The sequence below is a fragment of the Mobula hypostoma genome, chromosome 5 (assembly GCF_963921235.1).
Source record: "Mobula hypostoma chromosome 5, sMobHyp1.1, whole genome shotgun sequence".
NCBI classification, from domain to species: Eukaryota; Metazoa; Chordata; class Chondrichthyes; order Myliobatiformes; family Myliobatidae; genus Mobula; species Mobula hypostoma.
This window is the reverse complement of record NC_086101.1, coordinates 532,605-550,835: the sequence shown is the minus strand read 5'-3', so window position 1 is coordinate 550,835 and position 18,231 is coordinate 532,605. Positions and strand designations below refer to the sequence as shown.

The following is an 18,231-nucleotide window of genomic DNA, read 5'->3' as shown; positions in this document are numbered from 1 at the left end:
ACCTTCAAACTAGATGAACTGATCCATAGTGCATCAGTCTTGTCTGTTTGAATCTGGAGCCCAAGGAAAGCTCCCTCTTTTGTGTCTCAGTTGTCCTTGACCCCCTGAAGAACTGTTTCTGAGTGACAGCTAAGATCCACCTGCAATTCCTTGGCCCACTTTCCGAACTGGTCTCCATTCCACTGTAACCTTAGACAACCATCCCTTTCACCACACACCAGTTTTGATGACACCCATTATGCTCTCTGGTGGCACCAAAAACCAGCCCGAGGACCCCGGTCTCTGGTTGGCAGCAGCTCATTAGAGGGACCCACCTTTTTGGGCTCCACCCCATTCAGAGGCACAGGTTTTGTGGGTGGGTTAAGCTCATTTCACACTCTGATGACCCTCTGAGTGAAGAAATATCCCCTCATGTTCCGTCAATCCATTGTGACCCTTAATCCATTGTGACTTGGACAGGCTGGGTGAGTGGGCAGATGCAGTTTAATGTGGATAAATGTGAGGTTATCCACTTTGGTCGTAAGAACAGGAAAACAGATTATTATCTAAATGGAGTCAAGTTAGGAAAAGGGGAAGCACAATGAGATCTTAGCGGTTTTGTACATCAGTCATTGAAAGCAAGCATGCAGGTACAGCAGGCAGTGAAGAAAGCTAATTGCATGCTGGACTTCATAACAAGGGGAATTGAGTATAAGAGCAAAGAAATCTTTCTGCAGCTGTACAGGGCCCTGGTGAGACCACACCTGGAGTACTGTGTGCAGTTTTGGTCTCCAAATTTGAGGAAGGACATTCTTGCTATTGAGGGAGAATAGCGTAGGTTCACAAGGTTAATTCCCGGGATGGCGGGACTGTCATATGTCGAAAGATTGGAGTGACTGGGCTTGTATACTCTGGAATTTAGAAGGCTGAGAGGGGATCTTATTGAAACATATAAGATTATTAAGGGATTGGACACGCTGGAGGCAGGAAGCATGTTCCTGCTGATGAGTGAGTCCAGAACCAGAGGCCACAGTTTAAGAATAAGGGGTAGGCCATTTAGAACAGAGCTCAGGAAAACCTTTTTCACCCAGAGAGTGGTGGATATATGGAATGCTCTGCCCCAGAAGGCTGTGGAAGCCTTCTCTGGATACTTTCAAGAAAGAGATGGATAGAGCTCTTAAAGACAGCGGAATCAAAGGTTATGGGGATAAGGCAGGAACTGGATATTGATTGTGGATGATCAGCCATGATCACAGTGAATGGCAGTGCTGGCTCGAAGGGCCAAATGGCCTACTCCTGCACCTATTGTCTATTGTCATTTTCAAGTACATCTCTGCTGAGTCTCACAAAACACAATACTGACACTGAGTGTACCTTTATCAAGCACCTTTATTCTTTATTACCTGCAAGGGGTAAATTCACCTCCATTCTCACCAGGGATGGTAGGGGACTTCAGACACAGCGTTTACAAAATATTATTTCTGTACTTAAGAGCAAGACGAGGTTACTGTTTCCAGTGAGTTCAGTGTTCCAGATACATTTGCTGCAGGCTGCCATCTCTGGTTGAGTCGTCTCTGCTACTTCCTCATTTTTGCACAATGTTCAGTGTTTGCAGTCACGAGTTCCTTCAGTAAGCACATTTTTTTGTAGTTTCTTCCTGCTACATTAGTCACATACATATATTGTACATACTAGCTCAGCACTCTAGGGTTTGTACAGCTCCATTTTGTCACATCAAATACTTACAATAAAATGCAAAGTTCAGTACATATCTCCCCATTCCCTCCTCTTTATTACCCCATAACAACAGACATCTAATATTATCAAGACTTACATAGAAACATAGAAACATAGAAAATAGGTGCAGGAGTAGGCCATTCGGCCCTTCAAGCCTGCATCGCCATTTATTATGATCATAGCTGATCATCCAACTCAGAACCCCGCCCCAGCCTTCCCTCCATACCCCCTGACCCCTGTAGCCACAAGGGCCACATCTAACTCCCTCTTAAACATAGCCAATGAACTGGCCTCAACAGTTTGCTGTGGCAGAGAATTCCACAGATTCACCACTCTCTGTGTGAAGAAGTTTTTCCTAATCTCGGTCCTAAAAGGCTTCCCCTCTATCCTCAAACTGTGACCCCTCGTTCTGGACTTCCCCAACATTGGGAACAATCTTCCTGCATCTAGCCTGTCCAATCCCTTTAGGATCTTATACGTTTCAATCAGATCCCCCCTCAATCTTCTAAATTCCAACGAGTACAAGCCCAGTTCATCCAGTCTTTCTTCATATGAAAGTCCTGCCATCCCAGGAATCAATCTGGTGAACCTTCTTTGTACTCCCTCTATGGCAAAGATGTCTTTCCTCAGGTTAGGGGACCAAAACTGCACACAATACTCCAGGTGTGGTCTCACCAAGGCCTTGTACAACTGCAGTAGTACCTCCCTGCTCCTGTACTCGAATCCTCTCGCTATAAATGCCAGCATACCATTCGCCTTTTTCACCGCCTGCTGTACCTGCATGCCCACTTTCAATGACTGGTGTATAATGACACCCAGGTCTCGTTGCACCTCCCCTTTTCCTAATCGGCCACCATTCAGATAATAATCTGTTTTCCTATTTTTGCCACCAAAGTGGATAACTTCACATTTATCCACATTAAATTGCATCTGCCATGAGTTTGCCCACTCACCCAACCTATCTAAGTCACCCTGCATCCTCTTAGCATCCTCCTCACTGCTAACACTGCCACCCAGCTTCGTGTCATCGCAAACTTGGAGATGCTGCATTTAATTCCCTCATCCAAGTCATTAATATATATTGTAAACAACTGGGGTCCCAGCACTGAGCCTTGCGGTACCCCACTAGTCACCGCCTGCCATTCTGAAAAGGTCCTGTTTATTCCCACTCTTTGCTTCCTGTCTGCTAACCAATTCTCTACCCACACCAATACCTTACCCCCAATACCGTGTGATTTAAGTTTGCATACTAATCTCCTGTGTGGGACCCTGTCAAAAGCCTTTTGAAAATCCAAATATACCACATCCACTGGTTCTCCCCTATCCACTCTACTAGTTACATCCTCAAAAAATTCTATGAGATTCGTCAGACATGATTTTCCTTTCACAAATCCATGCTGACTTTGTCTGATGATTTCACCGCTTTCCAAATGTGCTGTTATCACATCCTTGATAACTGACTCCAGCAGTTTCCCCACCACCGACGTTAGGCTAACCGGTCTATAATTCCCCAGTTTCTCTCTCCCTCCTTTTTTAAAAAGTGGGGTTACATTAGCCACCCTCCAATCCTCAGGAACTAGTCCAGAATCTAACGAGTTTTGAAAAATTATCACTAATGCATCCACTATTTCTTGGGCTACTTCCTTAAGCACTCTAGGATGCAGACCATCTGGCCCTGGGGATTTATCTGCCTTTAATCCCTTCAATTTACCTAACACCACTTCCCTACTAACATGTATTTCACTCAGTTCCTCCATCTCACTAGACCCTCTGTCCCTTACTATTTCTGGAAGATTATTTATGTCCTCCTTAGTGAAGACAGAACCAAAGTAATTATTCAATTGGTCTGCCATGTCCTTGCTCCCCATAATCAATTCACTTGTTTCTGTCTACAGGGGACCTACATTTGTCTTTACCAGTCTTTTCCTTTTTACATATCTATAAAAGCTTTTACAGTCCGTTTTTATGTTCTCTGCCAGTTTTCTCTCAATCTTTTTTCCCCTTCCTAATTAAGCCCTTTGTCCTCCTCTGCTGAACTCTGAATTTCTCCCAGTCCTCAGGTGAGCCACTTTCTCTGGCTAATTACAAAGTGAATGGTGTCTTTAAGGTGATAATGCTTCAGACCACAGGGCTTTCTTTTCCCTTTTATCCCGTCCATTCCCTATGAGTTCCCAGAGCCCTAATGTCCCCTCCTTTTCTGGCACACAACTGAGCACAAGAATCATAATCAGATTGTTGTGATTATTATTGCTCCAATGGTTATTCCATAATGTAAAGCAGTATCCCACCATCCTCCCAAAGTCTCAAACAGCCACCAGCTTCCTGAGGGATTATCATTGTGGAACTGTATAATGTAAAACAGTATCCCACCATCCTCCCAGAGTCTCAAACAGCCACCAGCTTCCTGAGGGATTATCATTGTGGAACTGTATAATGTAAAACAGTATCCCACCATCCTCCCAGAGTCGCGAATGGTCACCAGCTTCCTGAGGGATTATAACTGTGGAACTGTATAATGTAAAACAGTATCCCACCATCCTCCCAGTCTCAAACGGTCACCGGCTTCCTGAAGGATTATCATTGTGGAACTGCTCTCCCACTTCTCTCATTCTATCTGCTGCCTCTCAGATATAGTCCATCAGGTGAGTTATATTTTCAGATTTGTCTGGTGTGTTGGTGCAACATTCTTGCCCAATTGAAGCAGGCATACCCCACTTTTTAGCTAATAAAAAGTCTAGGGCCATTGGAATTTGCAGAGCTACAGTTCGAACTGCCAATAACTCTGCCGATATTTCAGAAATTGCCTGTTGTGCCTCATCAAGGCAGTCAGCTCAGTCTTTTGCCAATTTTCCAAGGGCGAAGACATGCAAATCAACTCTGAGTCACTTTTCCCGTCCCATATTGATGTGGATCCTTCAGGTACATAAAGTGTAAAAGAGAGGTGAGAGTGGATATCGGACAGCTGGAAAAGAACGCTGGAGAGGTAGTAATGGGAGACAAAGAAATGGCAGACAAACTGAATATGTATTTTGTGTCTGTCTTAACTGAGGAAGACACAGCATAATGATGGAACTTCCAGGTGTCAGAAGTGTGCAAAGTTACCAGAACTAGAGGGAAGGATCTTGAGAAATTGAAAGGTCAAGTTAGATAGGTCACGTGACCCAGATGTTTTACACCCCAGGGTTCCGAAAGAGGTGATAAAGAGGTTGTGGACCCATTAGTAATGAACGTTCAAAAACCACAAGATTCTGGAATGGTTCAGCAAGAATGGAAAACTGCAAATGTCACTCCACTCTTCAAGAAGGGAGAGAGGCAGAAGAAAGGAAACTATAGGCCAGTTTGTCTGTCCTCAGAGATTGGGAAGATGTTGGAGTCGATTATTAATGATTAGGTCTGAGAGTACCGAGTCACATGATAAAATAGGCAATAGTCAGCATGGTTTCCTGAAGGGAAAATCTTGCCTGACAAACCTGTTGAAATAATTTTAGGAAATAACAAGCAGGATAGACGAAGGGGAATTGATTGATGTTGTGTAATTTGGATTTTCAGAAGGCTTTTGACAAGATGCCACACATGAAGCTGCTTTAACAACCTACGTGCCCATGGTATCACAGGAAAGATTCTAGCATGGATAAAGCCGTGAGTGATTGAGAGGAAGCAAAGAGTGGGTATAAAGGGAGCCTCTTGACTAGTGTGTTCTACAGGAGTCTGTGCTGGGATTGATACTTTTTATGTTAAATGTCAATGATGTGTATGATGAAATTGATGACCTTGTTACAAAGTTTGCAGGTGATATGAAGATGGTTGAGGGTCAGACCATTTTGAGGAAATAGAGAGGCTGTGGAAGGTCTTCAACAGATTAGGAGAATGGACAAAGAAGTGTCAGATGGAATGCAGTATCAGGAAGGATATCACCATGCAGTTTGGTAAAAATGACAGAGCTGACTGTTTTCTAAATAGTCCCTAAAGGTTAATTTGCAGATTGAGTCTGTATGAAGAAGGCAGATGTAATGTCAGCATTCATTTCAAGAGGAAAAGAATATAAATGCAGGGATGTAATATTGAAAATTTTGAAAGCACTGGTGAGGCCTCACCTGGAGTACTGTGAGCAGTTTTGGACCCCTTATCTTAGAAAAGATGTGCTGAAACTGGAGAGTGTCCAAAGCAGGTTCACATAAATGATTCCCAAATGAAACATGTTTTTATATGAAGAGTATTTGATGACTCTGGGCCTGTATTGATTGGAATTCAAAAGAATGAGAGGTGACCTAATTGAAATATATCAAATGGTGAAAGGATATGGAGGGGATGCTTCCTATTTTGGGAGAGTCTAAGACCAAAGGTCACAACCCCAGAATAGAGGGGTATCTTTAAAATGGAGATGAGGAGGAATTTTTTTAGCCAGAGAACAGTGAATCTATGGATAGTGAATCAGTGGCAGCTATGGAGGGGAAATATCCATGTATGTTTAAGGCAGAGGTTGATAGTTTCTTGATTGATCAGGGCATGAAGGGCTACCAGGAGAAGGCAGGAGACTGGGGCCAAGAGGAAAATTGGATCAGCTAAAATGAAATGGTGGAGCAGATTCACTGGGCCAAATGGCCTAATTCTGCTACTATATCTTATGGTCTTATAACAGCCTCTTAGTTGATGTCAGCAAGAGCAAGGAGCTGATTATTGACTTCAGGAGGAGGAAACAGAAGGTCCGTGAGCCAGTGCTCATCAGACATCAAAAGCGAAGAGGGTCAGCAACCTTAAATTCCTCAATGTTATCATTTTCCAGGATCTGTCTTGAGCCCAGCATGTTAGTGCAATTACGAAGAAAGCACAGCAACATCGTCATTTCCTTACTAGCTTGCAGAGATTCAGCTTCTACAGATGTGTGTGGAGAATGTGTTTAGTGGTTACATCATGGCTTGGTATGGAAACACCTAAGCCCTTGAAAGGAAAATCCTACAGAAAGTCATGGATACGGCCCAGTACATCACGAGTAAAACCCTGCCCACATTTCTATGGTGTGTTGTCACAGGAAAGCTACCTCTGTCATCAAGGAACCCACCATGCAGCGGATAATCTCTCATACTGATACCATCAGGAAGAAAGTGCAGGACTCTCAGGACCCACACCACCAGATTCAGGAACTGTTATTACCCTTCAAACATCAAGCTCTTCAACCAGAGGGGATAATGTTCCTTAAATCACTTGCCCCATCACTGAACTGTTCCCACAGCCTATGGACACATTCACGGATTCTTCATGTCAAGTTGACAATATTTATTATTTATTTACTAATTCTCTTGTATTTGCACAGTTTGTTGTCTCTTGCACATTGTATTTTGTCCACGATGCTGGGTTCAGTCTTTCATTGATTCAATCATGATTCTTGGATTTACTGAGTTTGTCCCAAAAAAAGTAATCTCAGAATTGAATATTGTGACATGCATATACTTTGATAATAAATTTTCTTTGTAAATTTTGAATGCTACATTGAAATTTGTAAATACTCTCTCAAACACACATGTGGTCTGTAATTTTTAAAGGTTCAGCATTCTCTGGGTAAATTATTTTGTTTTCATCAGAATGATCATCCCATCACTGTGACCCCACTTTCGAGGCAGCCCATTTACAGGAACAATTCCTGAATCAAACTGAGATCACTGTTTCAAGTGTGCACACACAGACACACAGCTGTTTCAAATAGCGACAATCAAACCACCATCAACGACTATCACCCAGTGGTGTTCACATCTACTGTGATGGACTGCTTTAGGGGTTGGTCATGTCTGGAATCAACTCCCGCTTGTAGATGGACCTGGACCCACTGCAGTTTGCTGATCACCACAATATGTCTACAGCAGATGCAATCTCACTGTCTCTCCACTCAGCCTTAGATCACCAAGACAATAGCAATACACAAGCCAGGCTACTGATTACAGCTCAGCGTTCAACACAATCAGACCCTCAATTGTAATCAACAAGCACCAAAACCTGGGCCTCTGTACCTCCTTCTGCAACTGGATCCTCACCAGGAGACCACAGTCTGTGTGGATCAGAAATAACATCTCCTCCTTGCTGACAATCAACACTGACACACCTCAACGATGCACGCTCAGCCCACTGCTCTACTCTCTCTACACCCACGTCAATGTGGCCAGGTTCATCTATAAACTTGCCGACGACACAACTATTGTTGCAACACAAAGATGCTGGTGAATGCAGCAGCCAGGCAGCATCTCTAGGAAGAGGTACAGTCAACGTTTCGGGCCAAGACCCTTCGTCAGGACTAACTGAAAGAAGAATTAGTAAGAGATTTGAAAGTGGGAGGTGAAGGGGAGATCCAAAATGATAGGAGAAGACGGGGGTGGGGGGGCAGATGGAGCCAAGAGCTGGACAGGTGATTGGCAAAAGGGATGAGAGGATCACGGGACAGGAGGCCCAGGGAGAATGAAAAAGGGGAGGGTGGGAAAACCCAGGGGATGGGTAAGGGGTATAGTCAGAGGGACAGAGGGAGAAAAAGGAGAGAGAGAGAGAAAGAATGTGTGTATATAAATAAATAAAACTTTTTGCTGTTGGACTCCGGCCATATTATTTGCCAAGGGAAATCTCGCATGCAATTGTGGTTGTTGTGTACATCCCTCCCTCTGCCAACCCGACGTCAGCGTGTAACATCATTTACACCGTCATAGCCAGATTACAAACCCAGCACCCGAGTGCCCTCATTACCATCTCGGGTGACTTCAACCAGGTCACCATGGCTAGAACACTGCCCAACTTCACGCAGTATGTGAGCTGCACAACAGAGGGGAGAGGACTCTGGATTTGACGTACGCTAACGTTAAGGATGCATACAGCTCCTCTCCCCTCCCCCCACTGGGAAGGTCAGATCACAACCTGGTGCATCTAAAACTCTGCTACGTGTCTCTGGTGAAGAGTAAACCTGCAACCTCGAGGACGGTGAGGAAATGGTCGGAGGAGACTTATGAGGCGCTCCAGGGTTGTTTTGAGGTGACAGACTGGCAGGCACTCTCTCAGCCACGTGGAGAGGATATTGATGGGCTCACAGAGTGCATCACTGATTACATCAACTTCTGTGTGGACTGCAATGTTCCGACAAGAACTGTCCTTTGTTATTCAAATAACAAGACATTAAGGACATCCTGAACGCTAAAAAGAGGGCGTTTAGAGATGGAAATAGGGAGGAGCTGAGGGTAATACAGAGGGACCTGAAAGCCAGGATCAGGGAGGCTAAAGACAGGTACAGGAGGAAGCTTGAGTGGAAACTCCAGCAGAACAACATGAGAGATGTCTGGAGGGGGATGAGGACCATCACTGGGTTCCGGCAAACTAGCAACAGAGGAACTGAAGGCAGTGTGGACAGGGCCAATGAACTTAACCTGTTCTTTAACAGATTTGACATTGTGAACCCTGCCCATCCCCCACGCGAGTCATCAGCAGTCGGCCCCCAACCAACACATATTCCACTCTCCCCTCCTACCCTTCCTCACAGTCCCCCACCCTGCTCTCATGACTATACCCCTTCTCCACACGAAACCACCACGGTGGGCTTCACAGCTGAACAGGTGAGAGGAGAAGACAGCTGAAACGTCTCAACCCAAGCAACCGGCTGCAGGACCGGATGGTGTCAATACCAGGCTGCTCAAAGCCTGTGCCCCTCAGCTATGTGGAGTACTTCGCCATGTCTTCAACCTGAGCCTGAGGCTCTGGAGGGTTCCTGTGCTGTGGAAGACATCCTGCCTCGTCCCTGTGCCGAAGACGCCGCGTCCCAGCGGCCTCAATGACTACAGACCCGTGGCATTGACTTCCCACATCATGAAGACTCTGGACAGACTTGTTCTGGAGCTGCTCCGGTCTATGGTCAGGCCACACTTAGATCCCCTCCAGTTCGCCTACCAGCCCTGACTAGGAGTTGAGGATGCCACCGTCTATCTGCTGAACCGTGTCTACGCCCACCTGGACAATCCAGCGAGCACTGTGAGGGTCATGTTTTTTGACTTCTCCAGTGCGTTCAACACCATCTGCCCTGCTCTGCTGGGGGAGAAGCTGACAGCGATGCAGGTGGATGCTTTCCTGGTGTCATGGATTCTTGATTACCTGACTGGCAGACCACAGTATGTGTGCTTGCAACACTGTGTGTCCAATAGAGTGATCAGCAGCACTGGGGCTCCACAGGGGACTGTCTTGTCTCCCTTTCTCTTCACCATTTACACCTTGGACTTCAACTACTGCACAGAGTCTTGTCATCTTCAGAAGTTTTCGGATGACTCTGCCATAGTTGGATGCATCAGCAAGGGAGATGAGGCTGAGTACAGGACTATGGTAGGAATATTTGTCACATGGTGTGAGCAGAATTATCTGCAGCTTAATGTGAAAAAGACTAAGGAGCTGGTGGTAGACCTGAGGAGATCTAAGGTACGGGTGACCACTGTTTCCATCCAGAGGGTCAGTGTGGACATGGTAGGGGATTACAAATACTTGGGGATATGAATTAACAATAAACTGGACTGGTCAAAGAACACTGAGGCTGTCTACAAGAAGGGTCAGAGCCGTCTCTATTTCCTAAGGAGAGCGAGGTCCTTTAACATCTGTCAGACGATGCTGAGGATGTTCTACAAGTCTGTGGTGGCCAGTGTGATCATGTTTGCTGTTGTATGCTGGGGCCAGCAGGCTGAGGTTAGCAGACACCAACAGAATCAACAAACTCATTCGTAAGGCCAGTGATGTTGTGGGGATGGAACTGGACTCTCTGACAGTGGTGTCTGAAAAGAGGATGCTGTCCAAGTTGCATGCCATCTTGGACAATGTCTCCCATCCACTACATAATGTACTGGTTGGGCACAGGAGTACATTCAGCTAGAGACTCATTCCACTGAGATGCAACACAGAGCGTCATAGGAAGTCATTCCTGCCTGTGGCCATCAAACTTTACAACTCCTCCCTTGGAGGGTCAGATACCCTGAGCCAATAGGCTGGTCCTGGACTTATTTCCTGGCATAATTTACATATTACCATTTAACTATTTATGGTTTTATTACTATTATTTATGGTGCAACTGTAACGAAAACCAGTTTCCCCCAGGATCAATAAAGTATGACTATGACTAAATAACAGATGGAGTATGAGGGGGAGGTGGGGCATTAGCAGAAGTTAGAGAAGTCAATGTCCATGCCAGCAGGTTGGAGGCTACCCAGATGGAATATAAGGTGTTATTCCTCCAACCTGAGTGTGGCTTCATCTTTACAATAGAGGAGGCAGTGGATAGACCATAGAACCATAGAAACTACAGCACAGAAACAGGCCCTTTGGCCCTTCTTGGCTGTGCCGAACCATTTTCTGTGTAGTCCCACTGACCTGCACACGGACCATATCCCTCCATACACCTCCCATCCATGTATCTGTCCAATTTATTCTTAAATGTTAAAAAAAACCACATTTACCACCTCGTCTGGCAGCTCATTCCATACGCCCACCACGCTCTGTGTGAAGAAGTCCCCCCTAATGTTCCCTTTAAACTTTTCCCCCCTCACCCTTAACCCATGTCCTCTGGTTTTTTTTCTCCCCTTGCCTCAGTGGAAAAAGCCTGCTTGCATTCACTCCATCTATACCCATCATAATTTTATATACCTTTATCAAATCTCCCCTCATTCTTCTACGCTCCAGGGAATAAAGTCCTAACCTATTCAACCTTTCTCTGTAACTGAGTTTCTCAAGTACCGGCAACATCCTTGTAAACCTTCTCTGCACTCTTTCAACCTTATTTATATCCTTCCTGTAATTTGGTGACCAAAACTGAACACAATACTCCAGATTCGGCCTCACCAATGCCTTATACAACCTTATCATAACATTCCAGCTCTTATACTCAATACTACGATTAATAAAGGCCAATGTACCAAAAGCTCTCTTTATGACCCCATCTACCTGTGATGACACTTTTAGGGAATTTTGTATCTGTATTCCCAGATCCCTCTGTTCCACTGCACTCCTCAGTGCCTTACCATTAACCCTGTATGTTCTACGCTGGTTTGTCCTTCCAACGTGCAATACCTCACACTTGTCAGTATTAAACTCCATCTGCCATTTTTCAGCCCATTTTTTCAGCTGGTCCAAGTCCCTCTGCAGGCTCTGAAAACCTTCCTCACTGTCTACTACACCTCCAATCTTTGTATCATCAGCAAACTTGCTGATCCAATTTACCATATTATCATCCAGATCATTGATATAGATGACAAATAACAATGGACCCAGCACTGATCCCTGTGGCACACCACTAGTAAAAGCTTTTGGATTATCCTTCACTTTGACTGCCAAGGCAACCTCATGTCTTCTTTTAGCCCTCCTGATTTCTTTCTTAAGTATTTTCTTGCACTTCTTGTACTCCTCAAGCAGCTGATTTACCCCTGTTTCCTATACGTTTCATACAACTCCCTCTTCTTCTTTATCAGAGTTGCAATATCCCTTGAGAACCAAGGTTCCTTATTCCTATTCAATTTGCCTTTAATCCTGACAGGAACATACAAACTCTGCACTCTCAAAATTTCCCCTCTGAAGGCTTCCCACCTACCAATCACATCTTTGCCAGAGAACAACCTGTCCCAATCCACGCTTTTTAGATCCTTTCTCATTTCTTCAAATTTGGCCTTCTTCCAGTTCAGAACCTTAAGCCTAGGACCAGATCTATTCTTGTCCATGATCAAATTGAAACTAATGGCATTATGATCACTGGAACCAAAGTGCTCCCCCACACAGACTTCCGTCACTTGCCCTAATTCGTTTCCTAAGAGGAGATCCAATATTGCATCCCCTCTAGTTGGTCCCTCTATATACTGATTTAGAAAACTTTCCTGAACATATTTTACAAACTCTAAACCATCTAGACCCCTAACAGTATGGGAGTCCCAATCAATATATGGAAAATTAAAATCCCCTACCACCACAACTTTGTTTCCTGCAGTTGTCTGCTATCTCTCTGCAGATTTGCTCTTCCAAGTCTCGTTGACTATTGGGTGGTCTGTAATACAATCCCACTAATGTGGCCATACCTTTCCTGTTTCTCAGCTCCACCCATAAAGACTCAGTAGACAAACCCTCTAATCTGTCCTGCCTGAGCACTGCTGTAATATTTTCCCTAACAAGCAATGCTACTCCCCCACCTTTCATTCCTCTGCCTCGATCACATCTGAAACATTGGAACCCTGGAATATTAAGCTGCCAGTCCTGCCCCTCCTGTAGCCAAGTTTCACTAATTGCTACAGCATCATAATTCCACGTGTCAATCCACGCCCTCAACTCATCCGCCTTCCCCGCAATACTCCTAGCATTGAAATATATACACCTCAGAAGATTTTTATCACTACTCACAACCTTTCTATCAGTGGATTTGCTTAAACTTTCAATATCATTTATTTTCACACCTGCCACACAGTCAGCTCTGGCACTCTGGTTCCCATCCCCCTGCAAATCTCATTTAAAGCCTCCCCAATAGCACTAACAAACCTCCCTGAAAGGATATTGGTCCCCCTGTGGTTCAAATATAACCCGTCTCTCTTGTACAGGTCCCACCTGCCCCAGAAGAGGTCCCAATGATCCTGAAATCTGAAACTCTGCCCCCTACACCAGTTCCTCCGCCACTTGTTCCTCCTCCAGAGCATCCTATTCCTACCCTCACTGGCACCTAGCACAGGTAGCAATCCTGAGATTACCACCCTTGAGGTCCTGCTTTTCAACTTCCTACCAAGCTCTCTATACTCACTGTCCAGACATATCAGATGGGAATGGGACGTGGAATTAAAATGTGTGGCCACTGGGAGATCCTGCTTTCTCTGACGGACAGAGCGTAGGTGTTCAGCAAAACGATCTCCCAGTCTGCGTCGGGTCTCGCCAATATATAGAAGGCCACATCGGGTGCACCGGACGCAGTATATCACCCCAGCGGACTCACAGGTGAAGTGTCGCCTCACCTGGAAGGACTGTCTGGGGCCCTGAATGGTGGTAAGGGAGGAAGTGTAAGGGCATGTGTAGCACTTGTTCCGCTTACAAGGATAAGTGCCAGGAGGGAGATCAGTGGGGAGGGATGGGGGGGAACAAATGGACAAGGGAGTCACGTAGGGAGCGATCCCTGCGGAAAGCAGTGGGGGGGGTGGGGGGAGGGAAAGATGTGCTTAGTGGTGGAATCCCGTTGGAGGTGGTGGAAGTTATGGAGAATAACATGTTGGACCCGGAGGCTGGTTGGGTGGTACATGAGGACCGGGGAACCCTATTCCTAGTGGGTGATGGGAGGATGGAGTGAGAGCAGATGTGCGTGAAATGGGGGAGATGCGCTTGAGAGCAGAGTTGATGGTGGAGGAAGGGAAGCCCCTTTCTATAAAAAATGGAGGACATCTCCCTTGTCCTGGAATGAAAAGCCTCATCCTGAGAGCAGATGCGGCGGAGACGGAGGAATTGCGAGAAGGGGATGGCATTTTTGCAAGAGACAGGGTGAGAAGAGGAATAGTTCAGATAGCTGTGAGAGTCAGTAGGCTTATAGTAGACATCAGTAGATAAGCTATCTCCATAGATAGAGACAGAAAGATCCAGAAAGGGGAGGAAAGTGTCAGAAATGGGCCAGGTAAACTTGAGGGCAGGGTGGAAGTTGGAGGCAAAGTTAATGAAGTCAACGAGCTCAGCATGCCTGCAGGAAGCAGCGCCAATGCAGTCGTCGATGTAGCGAAGGAAAAGTGGGGGACAGATACCAGAATAGGTTTGGAATATAGATCGTTCTACAAAGCCAACAAAAAGACAAGCGTACCTACGACCCATATGGGTGCCCATAGCTACGCCTTTAACTGTTGTTGACAGTATTTCAGGTGGAGACGCGGAGTACGGGAGTGAGACAGATCAGCAAGTTGAGTGGTGTCGCAGCAACAACCTTGCACTCAACATCATTAAGATTGTGGACTTCAGGAAGGGGAGGTCGAGGGAACACACACCAGTCCTCATCGGAAGTGAAAAGGGTGAGCAGTTTCCATTTCCTGCCTGTCAACATCTCTGAGGAACTATCCTGGGCCCAACATATTGATGCAGTTACAATGAAAGCACAACATCGGCTATATTTCATTCGGAGATTGAGGGCAATCGGTCTGTCACTAAAGACACTTGGAAATTTCTACAGATGTACTGTGGAGAGCATTTGAACTGGTTGCATCACTGCCTGGTGTGGAGAGGCCACTGCACAGGATCAGAAAATGCTGCAGAAATTTGTAAACTCAGCCAGCTCCTTCATGGGCACTGGACTCCACAGCATCCAGGACACAGTCAAAAGATGATGCCAGAAAAGGTGGCATCCATCATCAAGGACCCCCATCACCCAGGACAGGCCCTCTTCTCAGCAGGTAGGGCATGGAGGACCCTGAAGACACACTCAATGGTTCAAGAACAGCTTCTTCCCCTCTGCCATCAGAATTCTGAATGGACAATGAACCCATGAACACTCCCTCAGTATTTTCCCTCTCATTGTGCACTACTTTCTAAATTTAATTTTATACATACTGATTGTAGTTTATAGTCTTTATTAATATGTATTGCAATGCACTGCTGTCAGAAAACAACAAATTTCACCACATATGCCAGTGATATTAAACCTGATTCCGATACACAAACACACACAGCTGGGCTCAGACACACAACACTCCCACATTTCTCCCTTTGTGACTCCCTGCTTGCTCCGTGGCCCCCGGTATGAAACTCAAACTGTTGCTACACCTGCCCTTTAAATTCATGTCTGAGGGTGTGTTGTATCTGTTCACTGTTTCAGTTCCATATTAAATGAAGACCATTGAATAGGAAGTAAGGTTTGAATACCAGAATAAGGATCTCCTCTGAAGGTATACAGGGTCCTGGTGAGAGCGTACTTGAACACTGTGCACAGGTCTGGTCTCCCTCCCAGAGTCAGCCTGTGGGATGAAGAGAATGAAGAGATGTTTCCCAGATTGATTTGGGGGCTGAGGTAGTGTCTGTACAGAGATGATACTGACTGAGCCTGTCTAAAAATGAGAGAAATAAGAGGTGGTCTGACAGAGACAGACACAGTCTGACGGGGTACTGACAGGGTAGGGGCAGGAATGACTGTGGTGAGGAACCAGGGGCCGCAGACTCAACAATCGGAGGCCAGCTCAGCAGGACTGAGATGAGGAGTGCAGAGTGGAATGAATCTTTCGAATTTCCTCCACAAGATTTCCGCACTCAAAGAGCAAATTTAGGGGCTCTGCGATACAGGCAACTTTGCCGGAAAGTGGCGCTGAGGTCAAAGATCAGGCATGTTCTCAGTGAAAGGCGGAACAGGCGCAATGGGCCGAATGGCCTGCTCCTGTTTCTTATTTTCTAAAGTCTGATTTTACCTTTGCGCCTCGTTCTCCCTTGGCCTTCAGCCTGTCGGATTACACAGGGAAGCGCTGAGAGCACCAGAGTTCCTTCGGCAGCCGCTGCGGGCCAGCTGCAGCAGGGGTCGGGTCTGGGAAGCAACTCCAGACAACAGACTCCGATCCGGGGAAAGGCCGGCGTCCCCTGTGTAGGTGAAACATCTCATGGAATCTCCGCCAGTCTCTTCAGCTCTGCCATCGGAGGGATTGAAGCCCCCGGCCGGTGTTGCAGCCTTTACACGAGGAGCTCCTCCCAATCCCCGGCCTCTCACCGGGTCCACCCGCTCTGGGTTCCAGACAGCGGTCCTTTCCGAACGCTCAGAGTCCCGCCCACTGACACACTGCAGCCAATGGGAGCAAGATCCTCCCATCGGTGTTCGCTGATTGGCTGTGAGTGTGTCTCAGCGGCCGGGAGCTGGAGCTGAAGATGTCAGTCACAGTTTATTCTCAGGATCAAAGGAAGTTCCCCGAAACCCAATTATCAGAGTACATATAAGTCACCCCATACAACCTGGAAAATCATTTTCCTGCGAACAAAAATAATCTACAGAATAGTAATTATAACTGGATCAGTGAAAGATCAATCAGAATGCAGAGGACAACAAAACTGTGCAAATGCAAATACAGAAAAATAACGAGAACATGAAATAACCGCAGCTGCTGCCGAGGGATTTCTGGAGCTCTCACCGCTCCCCTGTGCAATCTGATAGGCTGAAGGCCAAGCAAGTAGAAGGCGCAAAGGTAAACTCGTGTTTTATAAAATAAGAAATAGGAGCCGGCGTGGCTATTCGGTCCTTCACTCAGATTATGACTGACCTTTGACCTCAGCCCCACTTTCCTGCAACGTACCCAGTGGAACCCTGAGGAGAAAATTCTGAAGATTCACTGCACTCTGGGTGAGGAAATATCTCATCTCGGTCCTGCTGAGGTGAACACGGATTTTGAGCCAGGAAACATCAGTCCTGCCCCAAGCCTGTCAATATCTGTGAGATTGTGTCTAATTCTCAGACAGGCCCAATGCGATCTGCCTCAGTCAAACCACCTCTGATTTCACCAATTTAGATACAAGCCCAGTACGATGATTGGTTTGGGAGCATCTCAATGGACGGCAAGTAAGTGAAGTTATCCTCTGTTGTTCGAGCCTGATGGTTGATGGTTACTGAACCTGGTGGTGCGAGTCTTGAGGTTCTTGTTCCTTTTACCCGATTGCAGCAGCGAGAAAAGAACCTGGTCTGGGTGGTGAGCATCCCTGATGATGAATGCTGCTTACAGCACTTCATGTAGATGTGCTCAATGGCGGACACGGCTCCTCCCGTGATGTACTGGGCCAAATCCAGTACCTTGCGTAGTGTCATCAGGAGGGCGATGAAATACAATGATCATTGTGCGAAATCTTACCTGGCTGGCGGCGAGAGGGGCCTCCCAGTCTGATCCTTACTGATCTCACAAAATAAAAAGTGTTCCACCCTGTGACGTAGAATGTCCAGTCCTGTGCTTTTTCCTGCAGCCACAGGTCGGTCATCACCACTGCATCTGTCTCCTCACAGCACAATATTCCCTCCACACCCCCAGTTTCATGAAAAGAACTAATTTAATAGTTGTTTTTTTAAAAATATTTATTTCGTCCCGTTTTACACCCCAGACTGACTCTCTTTACACCTCGAGAATTTTTTTTTAATGAGCTGCTGCAGGAACTCAGCAGGTCAGGCAGCATCTGCGGAGGGAAATGACCGATCGACATTTCCAATCCAGAACGAGGGGTCACGGTTTGAGGACTCCAGAACGAGGGGTCACAGTTTGAGGATAAAGGGGAAGCCTTTTAGAACCGAGATTAGGAAAAACTTCTTCACACGGAGTGGTGAATCTGTGGAATTCTCTGCCACAGGAAACAGTTGAGGCCAGTTCATTGGCTATATTTAAGAGGGAGTTAGATATGTCCCTTGTGGCTAAAGGGATCGGGGGGTTTGGAGGGAAGGCTGGTACAGGGTTCTGAGTTGGATGATCAGCCATGATCGTACTGAATAGCGGTGCAGGCTCGAGGGGCCGAATGGTCTACTCCTGCACCTATTTTCCATGTTTCTATTTCGGGTTGAGGCAGTCC

The 18,231-nt window shown here is 46.1% G+C and overlaps 1 pseudogene; it reads right to left on the bottom strand.

Moving 5' to 3' along the window:
• Positions 1 to 16,430, bottom strand: part of LOC134346481 (zinc finger protein 208-like) — a 71,870-nt pseudogene extending 55,440 nt beyond the window's left edge.
• Between the last annotated feature and the right edge of the window lie 1,801 nt (positions 16,431 to 18,231).